Source organism: Oryctolagus cuniculus, chromosome 18 (assembly GCF_964237555.1).
Source record: "Oryctolagus cuniculus chromosome 18, mOryCun1.1, whole genome shotgun sequence".
Taxonomy (NCBI): Eukaryota; Metazoa; Chordata; class Mammalia; order Lagomorpha; family Leporidae; genus Oryctolagus; species Oryctolagus cuniculus.
Window position 1 is genome coordinate 64,710,865 of NC_091449.1, and position 14,000 is coordinate 64,724,864.

General features: G+C 47.3%; 1 protein-coding gene across 4 annotated transcripts in view; it reads left to right on the top strand.

Annotated features, from left to right (window-relative positions):
• Positions 1 to 14,000, top strand: part of CDH13 (cadherin 13) — a 1,467,366-nt gene that overhangs the window by 548,996 nt on the left and 904,370 nt on the right. The gene's annotated exons all lie outside the window — the stretch shown is intronic.

Genomic DNA, 14,000 nt, shown 5'->3' on the forward strand with positions numbered 1-14,000 from the left:
TATTTACACGCATGACATGTTCCAAGCACACAGATGAAGCATTGATGCAGCCTTGGGGCCAGTGGAGACGAGTGGGGAAATCATCTTAAGGATGACATGGGACAGGGAGGCGATGAGGGCCTCTGGCAGCTCAGGCACAGAAGAATAGAAGGCACCAGGGCACACTGTGGTCAAGGAACTGGGGAGTTGTCCTTGAGACCGAAGGTTCAAAGACAACTCATGTAGCTGGGAGAGGTGACCTCTGGGTGGAAATAACAGTACAGTCAAATGCTGGGTGGGAGTTGACACAGGTATGTTGGCAGAACTGAAGGATAAATCGGATGAATACAGAGTGTCCAGAAATGCAGTTAGACAGGTAGGGGCCAGGTCCTTTAGTCCTTGTGGGCCATGGACAAGAGTTTGGATTTTATTCTAAATGAAACAAAAGCCCTTAGGAACTGAAGGCAAGAGACAAGCAGTGAATTGAGCTTTAGGGTCTGTCCCTGTACGATGAAGCAGATACAGGACAAGTGAGCAGGAGGAGCGTCGTCGGGAAGCTGTGAATGGGAGATGTCCATTAAGCAAGACAAAGCTGCTGGCAGTGAGAGGGAGGGAAGGGCACGCATGCATGATGAGCTTTCATAAGATGGAGTTGGGGTGTGCTGTGTGTGCCTCCCGCTGCCGCCTCTGCCCCATCCCCAGATAGGAAGAACCTGAAGCTGGGCCCATCGGCAGGGATGTGCAGTCAAGAGAGACTGCCTGGTTTGGATTGAAGCACAACAAGGTTTCCATTGACTGATGGTATTCTGAGTGTTAATGTAGATTGAGTTCAGAGTTTAGAGCTAAGTTCGTGTAACTGAACAGGTCCAGAGAGCCCAGACTCGGGAATAAGAGAATACAGGGGGTTGAGTGTTGTCTGATGGAACGCTCACCCTCCATCCCTTGGCCCTGGTGGCTTCTTCGGTGATGTTACTGTCAGGCAGGCTCTCCCCGTGGTGTGCCATCTGCAGGCAGACCCAGATTGTAGCCTCCAAATTTCACAGCCCCAGCAGAAAGAGAGCTGCTCCTCTCCAACTATCCTTGCATAGGGTGGATGACGATTTGCTCAGCCTGGGTCCCGCGAACATCTCCAACATGGGCACTGTGCCAGGTGGACTCCTGGGACTGGCCAGGCCAGGATCACATGATGACGTCTGAAGCGGGGGGTGGATTCCTCCTTCATTTCATGAACCACGTGTGGACAGTGAGGTGGTTGCCTGAAGACGAGTTGGGATACTGGGGCCTGGAGAAGCTGAGAGACGGTAGTAGACTGGAAGGACAGGTGCCTACTAGCAGCACCTGTTATCCTATGTGAGATCTGCTTCACTCTTGTGTGGGGAGGTCAGAGAAGAATCACTCATCTTCTGCCTTCCAGAGACTCGCAAGGTACCAGGGAGGCAGACGCGTACATAGAAGGTGCTTCCGTAGGAACCGGCCTGTGATAAGTGTCCCGATTTGATGGCATCTCCGTCGTATTATGGCTGACTGCCTATTGAACTGGCACCTGGGGCTTGGCACAGTCTTCTCACCTTTCTGTTTAATTGAGAATTAAATGTTCTGGATGTTGAATTAAATGATCTGGATGTTTCTCTTGTCCTCTGATGATGGGGTTCAGATGTCTGGAGTTGACCCCTAGCAGTAGCATTGCATTAGTGTTGCCCAGCATCTGGGGGTCGTGGCTAAAGCACAGGTTTAAAGGCAGAGCAGGGCCTGGAAACAGTCCAGAGGAAAAGGGGCTCCATGAAGTGACAAGACCACAGGGAGTGGTTAGGTGGCCCGAGTTCCAGCCAAGATGAGGATCTCCCCACCACCAGGAGTCGTCTGCCCTTAGGGCGACGTTTCTTTGCTGCTGTCTTTCTGTCTTTGTCTGTTTCTTTGCTGCTTACTGTCTTTGGCTTTCCCAGTCACAATGTATTTATTAAACCCCGTGGTGGAGACTTGCTAGTCACTGAAAGATTGCTGCTCTCTCCTGTGCACACAGCCAGGCCAGCATTTCTCAGATCCCTGAAGTTCTGTGTGACTGGGCTCAGTGTGGGTCTCTGGTCAGTGGAGTGTGGGTGGACATAAGGTAAGGCCTTACTTCTGTAAAGCTTCCATGCTGTTCTCGGTGTACATTTGCCACCTGGAGGTAGAGGGCCCCGTGGGAGAGGTGAGCCACAAGATGGGAAGAGGCTGGACCCTTAATTGACAGCAGAGTCACCCAACTATTCCCCCTGCCCCACCCAAAGAAGATGCACAGAAGTAACAGACGAATCTTCATGTTGACTTTGAAACTGTGGGTTCTTTTTGTTTGCTTTTGCTTCAGTGTGCAGGCTTCAGCCTTCCCTGATGAAGCAGAGTTGAGAAATAGAAAAATTGTGCTGTATTCTAGGACTTAGTGTTAGCCAAGTTGGTGTAGCTCTTGAGTTGTAGTTTTCAGTCCTGTGACTTTTTTTTAAATGTGTTCCTACCCAACTCCCCGCCTTCCTGTGGGCATTAACAGACGATGTTGGGAACAAGAATCTAAAATAACTGGTGAGTGCTGTTCCGAGTCCCCTGCTGGGCTGGATCTTGGAAATGTATGTCTTCCTCGACACTGCAGGCTTCCCTTGGCGTGGGGCTGGTTTATGGGTCATGGCCTGGTTCTTTATGGTCTTTGAAGCTTGAGAAATTTGTTATTACACAAAACCTTTTTCTTCACTCTCACCTTTGCTTGCAAAATCAGTCCTTTTAAAGAACTAGAATTTCATTTATTCAATTATCTATCCACCAAGCAGCTCATCCATCCATCCATCCATCCATGGATCCATTCTTTCCACATAGTTTAATCAGTGGTTTCCTCCCTAAAATGCTGCTTTGATGGGTGCAGTGCTAAGGTACTGGCATGAATTGTCCTTGTTGCCCAGATTCCGCAGAGTAAATGCCATTATTACGACCAACACTTTGAGAAAAAACATGCCTGCAGCTCTATTGCTGGTGAATGGGAGGCGGGGGGGACCCACGTGTGTCCTCGTCAGGGCCTGGATTCTGTCCCCATGCTGCTCCACGTGGACCAGGATGTTCTCGGCCTGAAGAAGCGCTCACACAAAGTCGCTCCATTGGAGTGCGGATTGTACCTGCCCAGGTGAATGTGTGTGCACTTGTGATGATGTGGGTGCAGGAGACTGTAATATCAACAGCTCATGGAATCGGAAAGGTGGTGAAAAAGTAGTGAAGAAAAACCTCATAACCCTGCAAGGCTGAAGGCATCCAAGATAAAAAGAAACAGCGCTTCCCCAACTCACAGATTAGGTGGTCAGGGAGGTGCAGAGGCACAGCGTATGTAGAAATTCTACGTTACACTTTTAGATCTTCCACCTTCAACCTTCCAGCTGGATGGCTTTGGATGGGAGCTCCATCTCTGTGACCGCTTATTCCTCTGTAAAGCTGCAATCTTGTGGTTCATACCTAAGCTTTGGCTTCGAGGATTAGATGAGATGATGTTGTTAGGGCTGAGATAACACACTTTGTGTAAAGCCTGGCACACAGTAACTTCTCGATAAATGGAACCTCTTATGACTTGGGATTAGAGGCAGTGGAACACGTGTTCTTAGTTCAAATGCCCCTCCCCCATACATGTTGCCGTCAAGCTGGCTTATTTATTTATTTATTTGAAAGGTAGAGAGACATATCTTTGATTAACTGGTTCACTCCTGCAACAGCCAGGGTTGGGCCAGGTTGAAGCCAGGAGACTGAAACTCCATATGGATCTCTCAAAAGAGTGACAGGGGCACAAGCACCTGTGCCGTCATCTCCCCTGCCTTCCCAGGTGCAGGAGCAAGGAATCGAATTAGAGGTGGAGTAGGAGGACTGACACCAGCACTCCCAAGTGGGATGTGGGCGTGACCAGCAGCAGCTCAATCTGTTCCATGGCTTGATGAATCAGCTGTGATCTGTCTCAGGTCTGACACCAACCAGTCTGTGGTCCTGGGCACAGTTCATAACCTGTGTCTCCAGGTGTGTGTGTGTAATGAGGACAGTACCCTCTGCAGTTAGCACGGCCTAGGTACACTCTGCCAGCTCTATCGGTTAACAGTTGTGCAAGTAACTCAGCTCCTCAGCATCTCCTTTTCCCTCCAGGAAAGGGGAAGTGGAAAGAGTAAGCAGCCTGCCGAGGTCTGGGAGAGGGATTCACACACAGCCATCAGCCCAGTTCCCCAGGGAATGCTACCCATCCTCACCACAGAAGTGCGAAGATGGCTTCACCTCTACCTGGGGGCTTTCTTATCTGTTCTGGTTCTGTTTTCACTTTTGAAAATCGCACTCCTTGCCCCTGATCCTGCGTCCTGGTCTGCAAACCGGTGTTGACACCATCTCTGTTGTCGCTGGCTCTCTGAGAAACGCACCTCTTTAATGAATGTGAAAGCAGGAGTTACTCATTACCTGGTTATTTTAGGCAAGAGCGATTATTAACTCGTTATCCAGATAATTACTGCAGCTCTCTAGCTGCCTTTCTGTGCACAGACTTAATGAGCTCTGCGAGTATGTGGCAGTGCTTTTTTTTGGCTGACATGGGAAAAATCTGAAATGGTTTGGGTGAAGGCCTTAGAACTTCCGTGCACAAGGAGTGGCCACCACAGGCAAGCAGCCCCTCCTCCTCCAGGGAGTTTGGACTGCTTTGGGAGGCAGTTGAAGGTTTCATTTAATTAAGCGACATTGCTGGCATGTGGAAGTTGTAAATTCTACCTGAGGGAAGGATGTAGAGAAGTGAGTGTATATGTGTGCACACAAAGATGTTGACTCCTACAGAGAAGCAGGACCTACCCCCACACTTCTGTGGACCCCCCAGCCCCCAGAGCCAAGTAGACCAGTTAGCTGTAATCTGCCTCAGCTTAGAGAAGAGGCTAACCAACTTCCTTCGAAGTACTTCCTGTGAAGGTCTGGTTAGGCCTCTGCAGGCCGAGAGGTCGCTGCCATGGCTACTCGGTTCTGCTGCAGGGTGAACGCAGTGAGAGGCAGTGTGTCAGTGAGGGAGCTCGCTGTGTTCCAGCAAAACTTCCTTCGTGGGCACTCACACTTGGGCACTCTCTCATTATCACAGTCCACAGACTACCTTCCTGGTGGCATTTTCACTGCTGACAAATGCAGAAGCCATTTTTTCCTCCTGTGCTGTACACAGTGGACGTGGTCTGGACGTGGCCCATCCTTTGCGCACCCCTGCGTTAGAGTCTGTGCCTCATAAGCCGTGCTCCTTCAGTGATCCAGTTTCACCTTGGCCACATCCCTCACCTGCTCGGCACCCCTGTCTCCTAGTGGCACTAGCCTCTCCCTGGGGTGGTCAGGCAACTTAACAACGCTTAGCAGAGGTGAAGTGCCATAGCAGCACCTGGTGCACAACACGCCCCCTGAGAAGCATCAGCTTGTATCATTTTAATAAGTTAGCATCTGGGTGAATTCTCACAACTACCTTGTGAGGCAATTAGTGTTATCCCCACTTCCCAGATGAGGACATCGAGGTCAGAAGTGCTAAGTGATGTGAGGCTGGCGTTGCAGGAAGATTTATTCACAAAAAATGTCAGCCACCAATGGGCAGCCTCTAAGGGAGAAATCCACATGGCTTCAAAATGGCTTTGTCCTCTCTGTGATGATGCTTCAGGTAGCACTGCATCCGTCAGAATTTGCCTGTGGCTCCCAGTAAGTGGCAGCCGGCAAGGGTCTGAGAGGCCGGAGAAACGGAGGTCTCGAGGCAAGCAGGTGGCCGTGGGGGGGGGGTGGCTGTCCAGTGACAGCAACAGAGCAGCCCTCATTGCGTTCTCCATTCTTCCATTGTTCTCCTGTCTGGGCAGACTCTGGAGTTTGCATCAGGGACTTCCCTGTCGGCTTTGTAAAGTGCTGGGCGGTTACAGTCGCAAGATGTGCACTTACCCTCTCCTATCATATTTTTCTTTCTCCCTAATGCACCAAATTAGAAGATTGGCTGATTTTCATTTTCCCTAAAAAGTAAAGTTTCTGCTTAAATCACAAGTGCCTGATGCACTTAGCAGCCGTGACAGCCTCTCGCAGGCAGTCATTGCTCTGTTCCCTCTCTCCCCAGAGAATAATCAGATCTATTGTGATTTAGAGATGCATTAGCTACACTTAGAGTTACGGATCAACTTCCACTTCTGGGCAAGTTACTATGATTCAGGTGGTAGGACTCCATCACGTATAGAATGTGATATATTCATTCCTCTCCCTTCTCCTATCATTTCCGAAAGGATAAAGGATCCAGGGAACTATCAGTAGATTCTGGAGGAGCTTGAAGTCCTGGGGTGGAAGAGTCACCTGTGACCCTTGGGTGACTTGTTGCGCGTTTTCCTATGCTGCCAGTTCACAAAGTTGTGCCTCCCAGAAGACAGACAGCCGCGGTCTATGGGGGTCTGCCTTTTCCAGCTCCTCCGCCGTGCTTGCTCTCCAGGTCTGGAGCATTGGAACCGGCCTGGCTGTTGTGTGTCAGGAAGCTGCGTATGCAAAGTGTAGACGTAGCCCCCGCGGCAGGCTCAGATGTCCCTGAAGGGAGAAGCTAAGATCTCTCTCTCCCACTTGCCCTACTGTGCCACCAGCGTCAGATCCTTGCAGGGTGCCTCACTGCCCCATTTCACCAAGCAAACGCAGTCACACTCCCTTCATACCGTTCTTGACAGATTGAGCGTTGATGACACAGCTGGAATGGTGCGTGCCACACAGGACACCGGGGAAGATGCCGTATGAGAGGAACAGCATCTGATGGTAGTGCATGCCGTGGCCTGAGTGCAAACCTTCCGTGGAATTCATTGCTCAGTCTCTTTTTCAGGCCTTGCTAAGTTTACCTACCTGGCCCCATTGTACCCATCCCTCTCTCCTCTCTAGCCATGCAGTCTATCTTTCTCTTGGTTTAAGGCAGTAGTGTACTGGGTGAGGTCCTATCAGCCCAGAGGGTGAAGGGATTAAATTTTAAGACTTTTGCAAAGGGATGGTTAAGTACATTGATCACTCAGAATCATACAAGCTCACAGTTAATTAAGATAATAAATATGCCAAACTTGCCACTCCTGTTGGTTCCTCTGCATGTCATTATCTGCGCTGTTGAGGCTATTTAGGTAAAATCTGTATAAAAGGAGCTGCCACACAGCTCTTCTCAACACCTTGTTCAGTGAGTCCACCTTGTTACCTTAAAATTGAATATGGTGGGAGTGTTTACACCACAGGAATTGGCAACCAATACAAGTCAGTGCTGGATTTCTTGTTTTGTGTTATGTAGAAGAGTGATTGGAGAACATTTTTTTTTCTGTGAGAAGCTGTATTACCTCAATTTGTGTTTCATAAATCTTAAAGCTATTGTGAAATAAAATGTTAAACATAAAATGTTGTAGGCAGAAACAGATGAGCATGATAGTGTTTCAATAAATTTTCTTGACCAAGACAGCCGGCTCATTGTATGCTAACTTCTGTCCTTTTACTTATAGAAGTGATGATATGTTAATGATTTTACATTTTAAAATGGGTCAGTTACTGTTATCAACTACGGAGCCCACCTACACCCCATGAAGACCCATTCTCCCCGAATCTCATATTCTAGGACTGAGCAAAGCAGCTGCTGGCATAATTAAGAAGCGACACTCTGCCTTACGTCATTGTTTTGCTTTAACCTTCGAACTTAGATGGCAGCACCAGCCAGCCTGGGTACGGAGACTGCAGGAGTGCAGCTTGTCACCTGTGAGCCTAGTTGGCTCTAGATATAAGCGTCTGGCAATAACAAAAGCAGTCTGTGGGAATCAGCTTGGCAGTGTGTAGAATTTTCAGTAGACTATTACCTGATGCATTTTATCATAAACTGCTGGATAGCAATAATAAAAGGTATGTGTGCCTAAATATGCACACCATGGTTTTTGTCAGGAGCTGGTTGTTGATACTGACAAGCACACCACTGCTTGGAGGGCCAGGTTCCTTCTGGTCTGCAGGATTTCTTAAAAAAAAAACTTTGTGGATATCCACAGGCCCAAGGGAATTCATTTTAGGATGCACATGGGTTTTTTTTTTTTTGCAACACTTTAAACCACAACCTAATTCATGATTTAGCTATAATTATTGTCTTTTTTTTTTTTTTTCACCAAAACAATGCAAGCATTCCCAGGCAACGATGGTCTGGCGTCTTTATCACCAATGTCTTTGGATCCTAATAGTTGAAAGTAGTAGGCACCAAGTATATTTGTAACTGAATTGAATTGTGATTTTTTTTAAAATGAAGTCTGTATTTAAGAGTTTAAGTTCCAGCTCTGTGTAGTCGGAGTTGAGTATAAATTCGGTAAGTTAAGTAATAAATGGCTATTGCTCTCCCACAACATACTTGAAATCCAGTTTTGAGGCCCCAGTAGTTGCTGAAATCGATGTCCACTTTCTCTAGGTATAGCAATTATTTCTCATATTGTTATTGACTGTCTCCTTAAAGACCAGCCAAGACAAATCTATTTCTCGAGCTGTTGTAAATGATTTGAAGCAGGAAGATGAATGAAATGGAATGAAGGTTGTTTAAAAGATTGATCCCTCCTTATCTTCACTCAAGAGATGAGTGGCCAGTTGCTACCAACTTAGCCCAGGTGAAAGGCAGGAGCAAACAATTTCTGATCCATGCAAGCACAGTGGTCTAACCACTGCTCTCCAAAGACAAACAGCACAAATTTCTGCATATACTGGAGATGGTTTGCTTGATAGGGGTTTCTGGATTTCACTGAGACTTGGTGTTGCAAGTCTGCAAATGAGCCTAGGGATCTGGACCCCATAGCAGAGAAAGAGTCTGGTCAGGAGCCTGCAGGGAAGAGCTCCTCTCTGGAGTTGATGAAAGAGAAATTGAGCTACGCTCTCAGATATCTTCATGTTTCTTTCTGCATCCTCTACCTGGAGCAGATGCTGGTGGAGATGAGGTTTATTCCACAGGTGTGTGTGTGTGTGCCACTGTGTGTGGGTGATGCAGTGTCGCAGCTGGGGTGGGGTCTTCAGGCAGGGACAGAGCAGACCGCATCACAGCTGTGTGTCCTCAACATTGTTGGCACTTGGCACTGTGCTCACTACCTGGGTTAACGAATCCAGACTAAGGAAGGCATGCAATCAATGTCCCTGGCTCCTCCCCAGTGCCTTACGATGATGGGGGGGGGGGGGCTCCTAACTGCCTGCTTGACCTCATTGGCAGAAAGCGGACACTCAACAAATGATCATTATTTTCTTATTTAATTAGACTTGTTTTTCGATATGTAAAAAGGAAGGAAATTCATGTACTGTGAGTTCTTGATCATAGACACATGAGGACCCATTTGGGAACATGAGCCTTCCTCATCTCACCAAGGGACATGGGCTAATTTGAGGACTGCTAGATCTTAAATGATTTCTAGCTGACTGGCTCTGTGCTGTCGTTGATAATCACGATCCTGTACAATATCCAACGTGCCGTCGCCATTTTGCAGGTGAGAAAACAAATGCTTAGTGAGGCTGTGTGAGAGTACTAGGGAAAAATGGTAGAAAACAATTTTTTTTTAATTTTCGTGGAAAAAATTTCATAATACACAGAAAATCTATACTAAAGAAAATTGTGTGTGGATCTCAAAATTGGTTCTACACCAAAATAACCTCAGTTTTCATCAGCTTTTCCACAAACCTTTTGAAGTTAGCCCTGTGTATATGGGCCAGCAGGATCTTAAACCCAGGGGTCTCGCAACAGGCTCCTGCTTTTAAGCACTTCACTCTGCTAGGACAGAGGGGCTGAAAGGAGCCCTTTAGACTATCAAGATGCCATCTTACCTGAACTCTCATCCATCAAGTGATTCTCTAAGACATACTGTGCATCAGTGTCTGTTTTAGGAACACAAAGTAGACTAAAGCAATGCAGTAAGTAAAATCCCAGGGTGCCTCACGATGGTCATGGGAAATGTAATATTTTTGGAGCCCCAAATTTTGAAATTTTTACATGAGAGATCTCCAGATAGGCCATGATAAAAATATACCTGTATTTAAAAATCTTTGACACTGCCTGAAGTGCCCTTCTATAGTCCGCCAGGTAGCAGTGAGAGCTAGGAGGAAGTAAGGGGAGAAAAAGAGATGAGTCATGCTGGGGTTGGAATTTGAAGGAGGGGGTTAGGAAAGGGAACTTTTTTTTTTTTTTCTTATTTAAACTACCTGAAAGAGAGACAGATCCTCCATACAGCCCCACCCCCGACCCCACCACACATCCACACATAACACCACCAGATGCCTACAGCAGCCAAGGTTGAGTTAGGTGAGGGACAGAGTCCAAGATCTGGGACATAGGCCCAGGTCTCCCAAATAGGTGGTAGGAACTAAACCATCACCTTCAGCCTCCGAGAAGCAGAGCCTGAACTTGAGCCTAGGCACTCTGATACGGGGTGCAGGCACCTTAACCCGGAGCTAACCACCGTGCCAGATGCCCACCCAGAATGAAACTCTCGGGACCCAAGAGGTGAGGGAGCCAGCCCTGCAATGAGGGCAAAGGTCAGCACATCTGGCCTGTGGCTTTTTTTTTTCCCATAAGTAGGGTTTCATTGGAACACAACTGGGCCCATTGTTTGTGTTGTATGTGGCTGCTTTTATGTTAAATTGGCAGAGTTGACCAGTTAAAACAGGTTTTGTTAAGCTAAAAAGTCCAAGATATTTACTATTGCCCATTTTTAGAAGGACAACAACAAAAAAGTCTCCTTTACCTGAAAGAGCTTGTTGTGGGGACAGAGGAAATGGACCCTTGAGGAAATCCCATGGTGGGTGTAGCTGGAGCAAAGTGAGCAAGGGGGTCTGTGGGAGGAAGTGCTGGGGGCCTAGCACAGGGGTCTCTTGGGCTATTTGAAGACCTCTGAGGACAGCAGGAGGAAAGGGAGGGCTCTGACTGGAGAAGAGTTCTCATCCCCTCCAGTCCCGGCTCTTTGTGATGGCACTTGGGTGGCGCATGTTGGAAAGGCAGCATCAGTACCAGTAGGCGGCAAAGACGGGAAGCAGAAATGGGCAGTAGAAATCCAGCTATGATGCAGACCAGTGACAACCTCAGCCCCTCCCAGGAGGTTCAGAACTGGCCCTGTTGGGCCTGCCATGGCCAGGCCTTTGCTCTCCTGCAGTGACTGGTCACTGACTGTCGATCTGTGAATGGCAGTTAATGATTGCAATGAGGAATAGGAGCTGAGGGGCTGACCCATTGAATGTGCTCCCAGCAGCTGGGGCCTGAGTCCTCACTGAAGTAGGATTTTGGTGGCACTTGACAGTGTGTGGCAGAGAAGGTGACAGGAGCAAGAAGCACGTCAGTGCTAATAGGGAAGCTGTGCCAGCAATCCAGTAATGGAGGAGACGGCAGTGGACAGTGGGCCAACCTGAACACCTTTGGAAGGTAGAGCTCGCCTATGTTCTTAAAGGCCAAGATTGCCTCAAAGGAGCCAAATGCAAGGGAACAAGCCAAAGGAAGAGCTTCGAGGACTGGATCTGGGTGGTGAAGTCTCTAGTGCACTGATGAGCGTCCACTCATGGTCTGGAGTTCCGTTTTGCCTGGGCTTAACTTTTTTCAGGGTTGGGGGAAAAATGCAATCCCAAGTGCTTTGATCACAAATGAGTCAGTGACCGGGATGGAACCTGCCACAGGAGACAGGGACTGTAAGTCCCCGTCATGTAGCTGGTCTGTTCCAGCAGTGGCTGTTCCGTTCACACAGACGGGCCAACAAGAGCGTTGTATTGCTGAACTTGGCATGGAACAGCGCAGCTGTTTATGGATCTTCACGGTGTAGAATATTGCCTTGGATTGGAGATTCTGCTTCAGTTCTCCTGGTGGGCAAATCGAGAAATTGCATTCCATAATTTACTTCCAATGTGACAGAGTATTGCGTGTAATAGGGGCAGTAAGCCTGTAGATTTTAGCACATTTATGGCGGTGTGATGTGGTCTGACACGGTGTCTATGACTAGTGTGGGGAGAAATGGAAGGTTTAAATGGATTCCAATTTCATTATCCCACTGTGATCTGAGACCAAAATGTTGCCACCCAATAAAGCATTTTATCAAATCCCCTCCAGGGCTGAGCGGCACTGTTGGGCCAATGAAAACTGTTTGCTGGGTATACTGCTTAGCAAGTAGCGTTTTTAACTCAGGTATGCAGGCAGCCAATGGATTCTAGCAGGCTTTGCTCGCAATGAGCCTGGTTTGGCTATTACACGAGATTGACATTGAGGAAAAACCGGACTCTCTGCTCCTTGCCTGATTTAGCGGCTTCTCTGCTCATTTAAATTCAGCTGAGCTGGTACGTCTAGCTCTGGGAAAACCTGCAGGAGTAAAATGAGAACCAATGGGAGTAATTCACGAAGAACTAGAAGTGCATAGGAAATTAATTTCACTGGATTCTCAAGCCCATCAGTCACCTGCAGTGTGGTTTTGCTTGCTGTGCCTCTCCCTTGCTTACGGACTGGTGGGAACAATGAAGTCACTGGTCGATTCTTCTCTGTGATGAGGAATGGCCAGGATGCAGTGGGCAGCTGGAGGTGGGTACTTCACTCAATCCTGAGGTTAAGGAATGTTCAGAATTAAAAAAAAGAGTTAAACAAAGGAAGACCTTGACAGTGGAACTATGCCATTCATAGATTCCATGAAAGCAGGTAGAACATCTGTTGCAAAATGGACAGGACAACGTCCTCCATGCTTAGACTGGCAAGCAAGTCACAATTCTTGTTTCAGTGGGCAAGTGACACAACTAAACAGACCATTGTGATACAGATGTGAGTGCCCAGGTATAGAAGTCAGGTCTGGTTCATCACATTCCAGAGCCACATTTAGTGGGTAGGGAATCGGTGGATGGAAGATCTCCAACACCACTACCTCCACCAACTCCCGTCGCTCTGCCTTGCTAAGCAATAAGCGTTTTAAAAGAAGAGAGATGGAGATCACATGAGCCATCCTTCTACAAGCAACACACCAACTAGGGGCTTAAGAAATTTTGGGAAGTGATGCATCTATTTAAATACTTGCTGAATTAAAGTTTGTTGTCATATTTTTCTCTCCTCTAACTCATTATCTTCTGTTTAAATTTTCCTTAGTCAATCTAGTATTATCAATTTCTTATTTGTCACAGATTTTTAGAAAAGTCAGAATGCACAGTTACTAACTCTACTCCCTTTTCACACTCTAAACGTCATGCCCCTTGATTCCTTCGGGAATTTAGGTGTCTTCCCTCAGCACTTGGAGAGCTCGATGCATTTCCTGGAGTCCAGTGTTGTCCGGTTAAGTGTCCCTATTCATTATCTTCCATATCAATCCCTTTATTGTGTTGTAGTTGGTTGGTTCCTCATCCTTTGAATTCTCAGGAGTGGTATAATCTTGGTTCTTTGTCTTTCTCTGAATATTTTTTTGTCTACCTTGGTTCCCTTCCTTCTACCCAACATCTAAGTGATTTTTGAAATTCTAAGTTTTTGTACCTTGTTAGCACTGCTTCTAGGTACCCTGTCCTAGCTTCATTAAGAAGATCCTGCCTAGGTCTATATTAACCCCTCTACTCTGCTGAATGGTTTAACTTGCGTATTGAACACCTGATTGCCCCAAAGGCATACAAACTGATTATGTCAAGGACCAAACTCATTCTGATGCTTTAATACTGTTGAAGGTTTTTGCTATAGCACTTAGTCATCCAGGTTCAGGATCTTCCTCTACCACTCCCTTTGCTTCCCTCACATTACCTCCATGGTCATGTCCCGTCACTCATTTCTGTCTAGCTCCCTCCTTTGCCTGTCTATGCCACCTGCTTTCCACACACATCCATCTACTTACTACTGTGGGGGTCTGTGTTACTTCCCATGGGACACAAGAAATAGAACCCAAGCAACGTGCTTCTGATTGGGGAAGATGGACGTCCGAAGACTCTTTTAAGATGGTCTCAATGTTAGCCAATCAAATGTACAGACAGAGTATGGGGGAATATCCCTGGGGTCTTTCATCATGAATGTAAACAACATATTCCTATACAGAGAAGGCCCATAG